Source organism: Melanerpes formicivorus, unplaced genomic scaffold, assembly GCF_026170545.1.
Source record: "Melanerpes formicivorus ecotype bairdi unplaced genomic scaffold, bMelFor1.0.p_v2 SCAF_12, whole genome shotgun sequence".
In the NCBI taxonomy this organism is placed as follows: Eukaryota; Metazoa; Chordata; class Aves; order Piciformes; family Picidae; genus Melanerpes; species Melanerpes formicivorus.
The window spans coordinates 11,623,240-11,635,739 of NW_027142364.1; the positions used below are offsets into that span (position 1 = coordinate 11,623,240).

Consider the following 12,500-nt stretch of genomic DNA (forward strand, 5'->3'; position numbering starts at 1 on the left):
TGAGCCTCACCTTGAATATCTCCAGGAATGGGGCCTCAACTACCCTCCTGGGTAACCTGTTGCAGTGTTCCACTACCCTCATGGTAAAGAACTTGTTCCTAACACCTAATCTAAATCTGGTCTTCTCTAGTTTAAAACCATTGCCCCTTGTACTATCAATACTGGCCTTTATAAACAGTCTTTCTCCATCCTTCTTGTAAGCCCCTTTCAGGTACTGGAAGGTGGTGATTAGGTCTCCCTGGAGCCTTCTCTTCCCTAGGCTGAACAACCCCAGCTCCCTCAACCTGTTTTTGTAGCAGAGGCATTCCAGCCCCCTGATCATTTTCATGGCCCTGCTCTGGACCCACTCCATCAGATCCAGAGTCTTTGTAAAACTCTCCGCTTACCCTTTATGTTTTATAGACAAACAATATTCTCCAGTTTAAAATGCACTCACCCTTCAAAGACCAGACAGGACAGTCCATGAAGTGGACATGTGGCATAACTGAGAGGCAAAATGGTGACATTTATCACATGCACTTTTGTGAAAGTAACCTGTACAGAATAAGGCAGGGCTTTGAGAGGTAACAATGCTAAATGAGCTACCAGTGGCAATGCTATCAAATTGTCTTGAGTTTTAATTCTGGCAGTTGAATTTTCCTGAAGTTTCCTTTCCAGGAGTAACCAGTGGGCATTTTAGATGTGTACTTGGTGATTGTGCTCTGTGTATAAAGCTATCACTACCACATACAGCAAGCAAAACGTGGTAGATACCTAGGCCTAGAGAAAGATACAGTGTGAGTCATTGACTTTGGTAACTAGAAAAAAACTTGACCAAGTGACTCATGAAGCATAGTGAAGTTGAAACTATATATTCAAGTCTCAGTTTACTCAGTGCATTTTAAAATACAGCAGTGTCATTTCTCATTACAGGGATTTTAGTCAAACTGGAAAAATAAATTATCCTTTCTGTGTGCTCCTGTAAATGATTTTACAAGTAACTTGGACTTGCTTAAATTAGATATTTAATGACACATGAGAGTCATTTCCCCCTTCTGGATTGCAGCAAAGTTTCTTCATACTTCATCAATTTTGTGCACTTAAATAGAAATGCGAGAGTCGCATCTTAGTGCTGAATATGGGGAATATGGGGTCTGGTTTGGTTTGGTTTTCTTTTCTTGGTAATGGGTCTAAGCTTGTAATGGGTTTCCAGATACTTCCTTTTGTGGACATAAAGCCACAGTGTTTATCTTTCAATTTTTTGGGTGTATGTGATGTGTTGCTCTGAGCTGTGGTTATTAATTGACAGCTGAGTTACACTATGATGGCACTTAAAATGCACAACATGTATTTCTGAAAGCAGTTGTTGCTATAGCAACTTTCTAGTAGGTCACTGGCAGTGTTGTGTGTGAGTGTGTGTGTGTATGATTTGGCTGTTAATGCAGACTAATACTGATAGAAAAATGAGAAATATGAGTCAGAAAGAAGGTAGCCCTTCCCCCGCTCCTCATTCTCTCTCCTAAAAAAACAGGGTAAGGTAATTTCGTGGAGAAAATTCTTAGGTAGGGTACTGCATGTATTGGCAAGAAACTGACTATCATCTTCTATACTTAGATGTTTTCTATTTATGCAAAGATGATTTAAAAAACCAAACTGAAGTTGCCTTAATCTTGTTCTGCTTTTTCTTTGACACCGTAAGAGTTTGCTTAGGAAAGCAATACATAGTCAGCTGATCTGAAAACAATGTGTTGTATTTATTGAGCACGAAGGTCTGTTTTTAAAGGACATCTATATGAGATGATGAAAGCGAAAATGGTGATGAATTGCTTCATTCTCCTGACTTGCAAGGTCTTTCAGCAAGGTTTGATGCATTTCCGTAGCACTTCAGGCCAATCAGAGTCTGGTGGTCCCATTCTGCCCTGCATGCTTGTGTCTCCTTGTGGTTCCAATTCTGTGCTCATATGAACAAGGTGGGAGTTGGTTCAGGAGCTGATCCAGGTACCACCAACTTGAAAATGATTTTAAAAATAGCTAAGTGATTTCCTGAACTCTGTTGATGGGCAGAAGGCCACAGTCCAGTCCAGCCATAAGAGTAAGGGCCCTTGGTAGCCAAAGTTCAGGTATTGACTGTACACAGATGGTTTTTGAAGAGGTTGAAGATGTTAATTCCCATTGACATCTGGTTTTAGCTTGTTCTCAAACTTAGCTGTAAGTATTGTGCTGAGGACTCTTTCCTAATTTCTTTGTATTTCCTTCTCTGAATGGTATCTTCTGGGGTTTTTATACATGCTGCTTTAAGTGGAGAACATTCACATAGTTCTTTTAGAGTGATCAACCTATTGTCAGGCCATTGTTTTCAGTCTTGAATTCACATTGCCTCAAGATAGGAGAAAACAAATGATTGAAGGTAACACATTCTAGATTATAAGTGAAAATAATGTTGTCTAGCAAGTATTTTATGATACTGTAATCAACTAGGTGGTTTTTTTTTCAAAACTGTAATTGGCTTTTTTTGTTTTGTTTTTTTTTTAGTATAATAAAGGGAACTTTCTTTTGTGTTGGACTCACTTGTTCTCCAGAAGAAAGGAACAAGCCATGCTGCAGTTGCAATTAGAATCGCTGTCGTAGAGTTGTTTACTGCATGGATGGGAGCAGCAAGAGATCGTGGTAAGAAATGAAGGGAGGGCAGTAAGACTTGAGCTGCTTGCTGTCATCTCTTCTTTTCCAGTGTCTCCTCACCCTCCACTCACTGCTTTGTTTGAGGGCCAGCCAGTATCACAGCTACTGTAAAGGAAGGAGCCAGAATGTGGCCAGGACTCTACTGAAAAAGAAAATATTTGTTCTGTGTTTTGGGGGGTGTGTGTGTGTGTTTGTTTCCCCTGATGTGTAGTTATGTTCTCTGTGTTTTGAGAACTTGATTTGTGAAAGTGCTAAGTGTTGATTTAACCCCAGGGAAAAAAAAAACCAAGCAACTTTCCTGACATGTGTAGTATTTAAATGATTGTTAGATGTTTTATTAAATGTACTCTTATGTACTGCATACTCTGGAAAAGCTTGCTTTGACTCTCTCAAGGATGAAGGCAATGCTTACAGATTAGTGCATACATTTATTTGAATAATTTAGAGGGAGGTGGAGGTAAAGCCAGCTACAAGAAAAATTAAAACTTACATCTTCTTAATAGTTTTCTATATGGAGTTTTCCCTAGAAGAAATGTTCCCTTATTTAACTCCTGGGGTTGCAGTTTTCAGTTAGAACTTGTTCTCGTCTCATGGGAATTAAGACTCTGCTGAAGGAAATGCTTCAGAATATTCTCACTTGTGCTCTTAACAGCCTTGCAGTTTCAAGTATTAGTTACCATATGTATTTTCATTTTATGTAACTGTGTAGAAGTTACTGAAAATCCTCTTCCTACCTTTCTGTAGTGCAGGAGAAAGTGGTTGCAAATTCTGCAACTTTTAAAATGTAGTCTCATCCCTTCTCTGCAGAAACAAAAGCCAAGAAGTGTAAGAGGGGAAAGTTACCTTTTGTGTGGATCAACTGCTGGAATTTCCTCTCTGACTGCAGAACCTCAGCTTCTGGTGATGGCAGTTCCTCTCTTCTAGAGCTTCTGTCGAATTTCACTCATCTTTACCAGCAGTGCTTAGAGAACTCTACTTTTTATGTTTTTCAAGGTCTTAAATGTCATGGTAGAGGTAAGTCGGTTCTTTCCTAGGCCAGAGGGTTTTTTCTTCTCTCATCTGATAATTTTTCCCTTGGTCTCCTGTTTGCTGCACAGAGTTTGGTAAAGCTGTGTGTATCTAAGCAGAAGGTTGATATTAACAGGCTTGTTACAGACCATCACTGCAGCTGCATGGAGAATTCTGCAAGTAGCAAGTGTTTTCCTGTTCCTGTTGTTGAAGGTAGTGGTACACATGCTCTGAACAGTGGCCTTAATTTTGTCTTTCTTCCTCTGAGCGGAGCTGTGACTTTCCAGAGACTTGTGAAACCAGTCAGACACCCTAAAGCCCCAACACCTTTTAAAACAATTTTTGGCTATATCTGGATAGCTTTGGGATTCTAAGTTACTCTCTTTCTCAACTCCCTGGAGATGTTAGTTTGCACAGCATGGCTCCTGTAGATAGATTCCTGATTTCATCTGCCAGCCTATTTTCCGTGAGGCATCTCACTGCAGCTACTCTATTTCTAGTCAATTGGAAGCTAATCCTCTATTTCCTTTCTCAGTTCACAGTCACGGTTAACTGTCTTAAGGGAGCAGAGAGGAGATTTGTTTTCTTTGTGTGATGGTTTGCTTGTGTGGGTTTGTTTTTTGTTTGTTTGTTTGTTTTTCTTTCAGTGGGAACAGGTTACTCTTTGGGTTGCTGGAAAAGCTCATGTTCTAACTTTGCAGTGGCAGAAGGTTTGCTCTCTGTGTATCTTTAGAAAAATAGTGTTCTGCCAGTTCACGCTGGAACTCTTCATTACCATCATTTTAGAGCAAGATCTCTTCTTTCTTCTGTCTCTTCTAAGTGGCCTGTTTTAGCTAAGTGTTATGTGACCTATTTCAGAGGCTCCAACGGTTGCATTAGTCCAATGAACTGTTTGGTAAACACCTTCCAGATCAAAAAAATCTTCCTTGTTGAGGAGGAAGGACTTGGGTCAGTGTTACTGGGAGAGAGCACTTGACTAGACCTGAAAGTACATGGAACAGTAGCATGAAAATGGACGATGCTGGTTTGGACACAGGCACACTGTTTCTGGTTTTTGTCATCTGCTTGTCTAAGTAACTGTTCAGAAATAGAGAAAGATGTCCCATATTTCTGTAAGCAGTGCAAAATACAGTGAAAAAGCAAAATTAAACCAGAAAAAACCCACAAAACCACAACCAAAAACAAACCAAAAGAAACCCAGGAGCATGAGGCTTTGCAACTTGCAGTCTGGGCATCCAAATGCATTGATGATAGTTCACAGCCTGAGTTGTCATTCTGTCTTCAAATAAATATTTATATTGAGTCATGAGGAAAAAAACGTGTTAAAGGGCAAAGAGGAAGAAGATAAGTAAGTTGCATGGTCAACAGAGTTAGTGAAGCCTGTTTGGTAACTCTGTTCCTTGCTGCAGTAAATCCACTAGTTACCTGTGTCTGTGCAGGCTGCCCACCCTGTTTATATAGCACCTCTACTGCAGTATTGTGCACCTCAGCACCTGCCCTGGGCTGAGCAGAGTGGCACCCAGAGGTAACCAGCTCTGAGCTGTGTGCCTGGTAAACAGGACAAATAATAGCACTGATCCTGGCTCCTCCCTCCACCCTCATGCATGTGCTAAGCTCAGCCAGTATTTATTTTGAAAAGCAGTTTCTGGAGGTACCTGTCCTGTCAGATCTGCCTGCGCTTGGCAACACGTTCAGAAATTGCCAAAAGATGAAGGGCAAACAGCCTGCTTGGATGTGAAGTCCTTGGCAAATGAAGCTGGGTCAGCTTCTTATCCAGTTTGTGCATTGGCTTCTCTGTGCTTGCCTCTCCTCCTTTTATGTCAGATAACTCTTGTCTGTTTTTCAGTTTGTCCAGTTCAGAACTGAGCTTCTGCCTGGTCTCACATAGTGCAGTTATTTTCTTCCTGGGTGCAGTCATCACTCCTGTATCTGGAGCAAGGAACAAACAGTGAAAGAGATTTTTTTTTTTCCCCCCAACCCCCCTGAAAGTTTCCCTCTCAATGCATTTATTGTGATGTGCAATATGGTTTTAAACAGCAAAGGACAGTTTCCCCTCTTCCTGATTATTCCTAGGGTTGTTGACTAAACAAAATTCATTTCAGCACCAAATGATAAAAGCTTTTCTTCAGGATTATTTACTGAGCTAAAGTAAAGCTTGTTCCAGGGTGCTAATTTGTCTTTTCCCTTGTGATAGCTGCATTTTGCACTGTGTAGAACTATTTCCAATTCTGTGTAGCCCTTGATAATGCCTTTTCTCCTATTTCTCATATTTTCATTGATTTCTTGTGACTGGTGTGGCAGGGAGGTCATTAGGGAACACTGATGGGTAGCCAACCTTGTTTAGCTTATCTTTAAATTCTGGAGTTCTCAGATTCCTTTCCCCCCACCTCTTTCTATGAGGAAAGGCTTGTTCCTAGAGGTGTTACATATGCTGTAAGTCAGTTGACATTGCTGTGAAAAAGTAAGACAGGGCTCTCAACCAGACATCTTTAGCCTGAAATAAAATTGCAATCCTCAAGCTCAGAAGAAGTAGAAAGCAATAAATTGCTGTGAGGCCTGCTGTAGTAGGGGGAGGATGTTGAAATAGGTATTGCCTATGGGGCAGAGAGGCAAGTTACAAGGATGGAAGAAACTCATATGTAATAAAGGCATTTAAAGTCAATTATTTTAAAGGATTATGACTTTTTAATTTCCAGGCATGTGCTTTCCTAAGTCTTTTGGATCAGGAGTAAGAAGTGGAATGGTTTTCTTCTGCGAAGTGTTCTGCTGCTAAATCATTATTTCTGGCTTTGCTGCCAGCCCTGCTGCTGTTGTTCACCTGTGTAGTTTCAGGGAAGTCATCCTGGGGCTTTAGTGAGTTGTGTGAGTCTGGGATGTGTGGGTTTGGATTTGAATTTTGATTACTGTGTGAGGCATTTATGGTCACAGGGGAAACTGCAAGGCTTTTTATTTTTGGCTGCAACATGGTTTTGTGTGCCTGTTGTGAGGAGAAGCACATTTTTCCAAGTTTATTGTGGTTGGGTTCTTTTAAGATTGGAGGATGTGAGGAAAGTATTTTTAAGGTATGCTTTATGAGTAGAGGTTTTAGCTGTAGAGCTGCTTTAAGTCACGAGCTGTGCCATTCATAGTAATGGAGGGCATGCAGTCAGCAGCAGCTAGTGGAGGACAGTTCAGTGATGCTTGTTTGACTTGTTAAAAGTGTTAGAGTGTGTGTGTATATACATATGTAAAATCTTGGGGCCCTTGCTTAGGAGAGAGGTCCTGGAGCAAGTCCAGAGAAGGACAACAAAGCTAGTGGAGGGTCTGGGGAATAGGTCTTGTGAGGAGTGGCTGAAGGAACTGGCATTGTTCAGTCTGAGGGAAGACTTCCTTACTCCCTACAATTCCCTGAAAGGAGGTTGGAGCCTGTGGTGGGTTGAAAATTCCCCCAACATCGTTTGCCAGACCAGTCTGGTTGGAAGCAAATGAAGCTGTATTTACAAGCTAAACTACACTCTGCAATGAATATGTACAAAATATACGGTATCTACAATATGTACAATTAACAAACAGCACAAGAACACCCTTGGCCAAAGACCAGGGGAGCTGCAACAGCTTCTCCCTACCCCGTGTATACAAAAGGGACAAGAGAAAGAGCAGAGAACTTACTGTTAATACCAGTCACAACAAAGCAGTGCAGCCAAGGTTGGTAAAAGCAGGAGAAGCATCAACCAGAGCCAAAGAAGTGAAAATGGGGAGAGGTTGTTTTGTACAACTAGTCTTAAGTCTGTTAACTCTCCAATGGAATTGTTTAGTGTTACCATTACTTTCCTTTTTACACCCAGTGGTCATTTATTTACATCTTACCACTATCTCCTCAAGATCTGTGAAAAAAGTTAAATGTACAGTCTAAAACTACCACAGAGCCAAGTGGGTGTTAGTCTCTTCTTTCAAGTAAAAAGTGATAGGCCGAGAGGAAATGGTCTCAAGTTGCACCAGGGAAGGTTGGATGTTAGAAGAAACTTCTTTCCTGAAAGGGTTCCAAAGGCTGGAACATACTCCCCATAGAGGTGGCTGAATCCCCATCCCTGGAGGGGTTTAAAAGATAGAGATGTGCTGCTGAGGGACATGGTTTAGCCCCAGACTTGGTAGTTAGGTAATGGCTAGACTCAATGATCTTACAGGTCTTTTCCAACCCAACTGATTCTGAGAGTCTGTAGGTTTGTGTAGCTGTGTCTTTGGGGAAAGATCTCTCTAGATCAGTGAAGGAATGCAGTGATGAGCACACTCACAACACGTGCTGTGCTTCCTAATACACTGCCTAGACATTACAGTTTGTTTGAGTTTGATATTGTTGGATTTGTGATAGTAGGTGTGTTGGTCTGGTGGACAGGAACCTGATATCAGCATAGGCTCTGGGAACATTTGATGGAGTGCTTGGTGTCATACCCTGGAGGACTTTTGATAGAGTGTGATTTTTCTGAGTAAAAAAATAGGTGTTGTCTGTATGTTTTAGAAGAGGAGGCTTGGTTATGGCTTTAGAATCTCTTTCCTTAAGTAAACCCATGAAGATTTTATCATATTTATGGGTCTGCTCCAGTGCCTTTAGACCGAGGCAGCGTCAGGTTAGGATGGATTGAAGGCATGGAGCAGCATACAGATTCTGGAGTTATTCTTCTTAAGGCAAGTAGGGTATCACAGAATGAGAAACTGGTGATCTGTCTTAATACATTTGTGGTACCACAGATGGCTTGGAAGGATGAATTAAATTTTGTGGTTTGTAGATGCTATTTAGTTTGTGTTGAAGATAGCTGGCTCACTGGAGTGCTAAAGAGAAATGATTTAATGAGTTCTGATGTGTTTGGTTTTTTGGTTGGTTTGTTTGTTTTCCACCTATTGTATGTGGAATAAAGACCTGCCAGGCTTCTTGATCTTGGTGAGCATGTAAAGTAGGAGAATAGGGTTGTGTGGTTTACTGGGAGACCTTGAAACACATTTCAAGGTAAAGAGGAATGAAGTCAGTTGCTGGCTTGTTTTGCTGATCGTCAGGGTGTGGGATTACTTACATCTTTTTATGGTACCTAGGGTATTATGGGATTTAAGGCTGGTTTTCCCAGAAAGGCTGCAGGTGTGGATTCCTTCAGAGGAGGAATTGCAGTGGTGCTAGATGTAGGTGAAGGGTGTCTGGTTTGATATGGGATTGAAATTCCTCAGGAAAGTATTTGGGTTGAGAAGTAGGGCTTGATTCAGTAATTTTTAAACATTGTGTTTTCATTGTGTCCAGTTCTGGGCCCCTCAGTTTAGGAAGGATGTTGACTTGCTGGAGCGTGTCCAGAGAAGGGCAACAAAGTTGGTGAGGGGCTTGGAACACAAGCCCTATGAGGAGAGGCTGAGGGAGCTGGGGCTGCTTAGCCTGGAGAAGAGGAGGCTCAGGGGTGACCTTATTGCTGTCTACAACTACCTGAAGGGGGGTTGTAGACAGGCAGAGGTTGGTCTCTTCTCCCAGGCAGCCAGCACCAGAACAAGAGGACACAGTCTCAGGCTGTGCCAGGGGAGGTTCAGGCTGGAGGTCAGGAGGAAGTTTTACACAGAGAGAGTGATTGCCCATTGGAATGGGCTGCCCGGGGAGGTGGTGGAATCACCATCACTGGAGGTGTTCAGGAGGAGACTTGACAGGGTGCTTGGTTGCATGGGTTAGTTGATTGGGTGGTGTTGGATGATAGGTTGGATGCAATGATCTTGAAGGTCTCTTCCAACCTGGTTTATTCTATTTAATGACTTCATTGGCTAGCATCTTTCCTCTTGTGCCTCTGCTACTTTCTGGTTCTCTGTTCAGTTTTCACAAACTTTTTAGGAACTTATCAGGTATTTGTAATTTAGGTCTTCTGGCTATAAAAGTAATTTATAGAGTTATTTGGGCTAAAAATAGTTAACAGTGGAAGGAAAAAAACTTACTTATGATTCTGTATGAAATTTATACCTACTTAAATGAAAAGCACCCCTGTGATGATAGTGCAAGCTAAAAATGTTTACTAAAAGCAAGGATATTTAGATGGCCTCACTGCAGGGAGATAGCACTACTTAGAGTAATGCCTGCTGGATATTTGTTAATCCCTTTGTTAAATACAACCTCTCTTCTAAGGAGCTCAGAACACAAGGGATTTAATAGTGTTTAAATATCCACCTGCCCATGTGCACACAGAGATTGTGGTGGAGTGAAGTAAGGACTTCAGTAAAACATGCCAATGAGCTACATCAGGCTGAGGCTTAAGATGGATCTGAATCACTGGAGCAGGTTGCCCAGGGAAGTTATGGATGCCCCCTCACTGGAGGCCAGATTGGATGAGACCTTGAACAACTTGGTCTAATGGAAGGTGTCCCTGCCCATGGCAGGGAGGTTGGAACTAGATGATCTTTAAGGACCCTTCCAACCCAAACTGTAATCGCTAACCTGTTAGTAGTAGTAGTACAGGAGTAGCAGTAGTACAGGAATCCATGGGGTTTTGTCATACGAGCTCTGCTGAAGTCCCTGCCCTGGGGAAACTGGTACTCCAGGATATTCAAGTTCCTGCACTGATAATGTGGAAAAACTCTTGGCCTAAAACTTTGGAAGGGTTATCTCTGGAGTAGGTATGAATACCTCATTCACACCTGATAATGTCCAGAAACCTTTGCTGTTTGTTGGACTTGGGTCATGGCATCTTTGTAAGGGCAAGGATCATGACACATGAAACAGCTAAGAAATTAGTGGAGCTGCTTCTCAAAGCTTGTAGTTCAAGATGTGTTTTTTCTGAATGAGCGAGTGGTTTTCAGTTCTGGGAATGCTTTAACATAGTCCTTCCACACTACCATCTTCTTTTGAAGACCATTATACCTTCATGTTCTTTGGAGGTGCCTATCAGGAAATTGGTAGAATATTACACTTCAGAGTGGTTCTGTGTTTCCATGTGCAAAAATCTCTCTGTATTAATTATTCTTCCATTAGGAGCTCTGCAAACTTAGCTTGTTTTCCTCAAGCCTTTGTGCACATCCCTCTTGAGTTCACGTGAATATCAGAATTAGTTGCTTCCCAAAGTAATAATTTATCTGTCACTTCAAAATGCATATTTTCTTTGATAATCTGGACAAAATGTTTTGCAGCTCCTCCTGGCTTTTCGTATCAGAATCCCATATGAGGTTAAAAAATGAAAGACAAGACAAACATGCCCAAAGAACAAAATCCTGAGTCATCCTGAGAGGTGTTTTTTTTTCCTTCCAGCATTCTGTGTGTCAGGCTTTACTGCTTTTTGTGAAAATTGGTTTTATTGTTGGCAGTTTTCCAGATGCAATGAATAATAGAACACCAAATGTCCACTGCTGAGAAAAATTACAAATGAGTAAACACTTTTCTGAGGTAGCAGACCCATGTTTCTAGTGTGCCTGTGGGCAGTGGGCACTCATGTCCCATTGTGCTTTGTGCTGAAAATCCAAAGCTGGTGTGAGCACCTCAACATGTTTGACTACAGCAGGGACTCCTGCCTTCCTTTCCATGTGGATCATTTTGTGGGAATAAGCAGTGCCTCCCTGAAGTGCTTGAGTGTGAATTTAATCACTGGATTTAATTTTAATTCTTGTTACACATGGATTTGATTGAGGGTAAAGACACAGAAAGAGTAGAAGAAATGGTGGATAAGAAGGGATGTCAAAATTGGTTTAATTCTGACCCTTTCCTCTCCAGCAGGCACAGCATGTTAGGTCTTGCTTTCAGAGCCAAAGCAGGCTGGGTTCTCAAAGCCTTACCTGTTTTTCCCTAGCTCTTTCAATCCTCCAGGGATACTTTTACCACAACCTTTGCCATGTCTGTTGTAAACATGCACATGGTCCCAAGTGTGACCCATCCACTTGGGAAACAAAAAAATCCTCAGTGTTGGTGAATTCACATTTGCTTGAGCGAGCTGTTGGAGTCCTTCCCTAGTCTTTATCAAATTTCAGTGTCTCACCTTGCTGCAGTTTAAACCCATTACTTGTCTAGTTTTGTTAAAGAGAGTTTCTCTTCATCTTTGCAGCAGTTTTTGTACTGCAAGAGAAGTCCCCCTCCTGCAGTCTCATCTGTGTCCAGCTGTGCTCTCCTGTTGCTTTCCTGCACACAGATGTTTCTGAGCCTCCTGGAAGCCTGGCTTGACCCATTAAAATTAACCATGCAAACCCCTGAAAACTTTTATGCCTTCATAGTGAGCTGAGGTGGTTTAACTAAGAAATCAGCTGAACAGACCTATTCTGGAGGTCTCTATTTCAGCTCGACTATCCTGTAAGCTTTATGCTATTGTACAGTGATCAGCTGTGCTGTCCATATTGTTCAGTCTGTTGCAAGTTTTCACAGATTGCTCAGGCTTTTGTTTTGAAGGTGTTTCCGCAGTTTCTATGGCAAGTAAAATCTCTCTTGACTTTGAGGAGAAGCTGACACTGTCATGACATGCTGCAATTCAGTGAGACTTGGAGAGTTGGGCAGAGAGTGACCTCAAAGTTCAACAAGGGCAGGTGCAGTCTCTTGCATCTGGGAGAAGTAACCCCATGTACCCATAGAGGTGAGAAGCTGACCTCCAGACAATAGAATAGAATTAACCAGGTTGGAAGAGACCTTCGAGATCGTGTCCAGTGTATCATCCAACACCATCTAATCAGCTAAACCGTGGCACCAAGCACCCCATCCAGTCTCTTCCTAAACACCTTCAGTGATGGTGACTCCACCACCTCCCTGGGCAGCCCATTCCAATGGCCAATCACTCTTTCGATGAAGAATTTCTTCCTAACCTCCAGCCTAAACCTCCCCTGGTGCAGCTTGAGACTGTGTCCTCTTGTTCTGGTGATGCTTGCCT

General features: G+C 42.0%; 1 protein-coding gene across 6 annotated transcripts in view; it reads left to right on the top strand.

Annotated features, from left to right (window-relative positions):
- Positions 1–12,500, top strand: part of STAG1 (STAG1 cohesin complex component) — a 178,718-nt gene that overhangs the window by 26,158 nt on the left and 140,060 nt on the right. For 3 of the 6 annotated variants that reach the window (XM_068145373.1, XM_068145374.1, XM_068145376.1), the window contains 2 exons: positions 2,512–2,646; positions 3,466–3,672. The exons of 1 other annotated variant lie outside the window; for it this stretch is intronic. The gene's annotated coding sequence lies outside the window, so the exon portion shown is untranslated. Of the gene's footprint in view, positions 1–1,878; positions 2,387–2,511; positions 2,647–3,465; positions 3,673–12,500 lie in introns of those variants that run through there. 2 more of the 6 variants (XM_068145375.1, XM_068145377.1) reach the window with 2 other exon arrangements.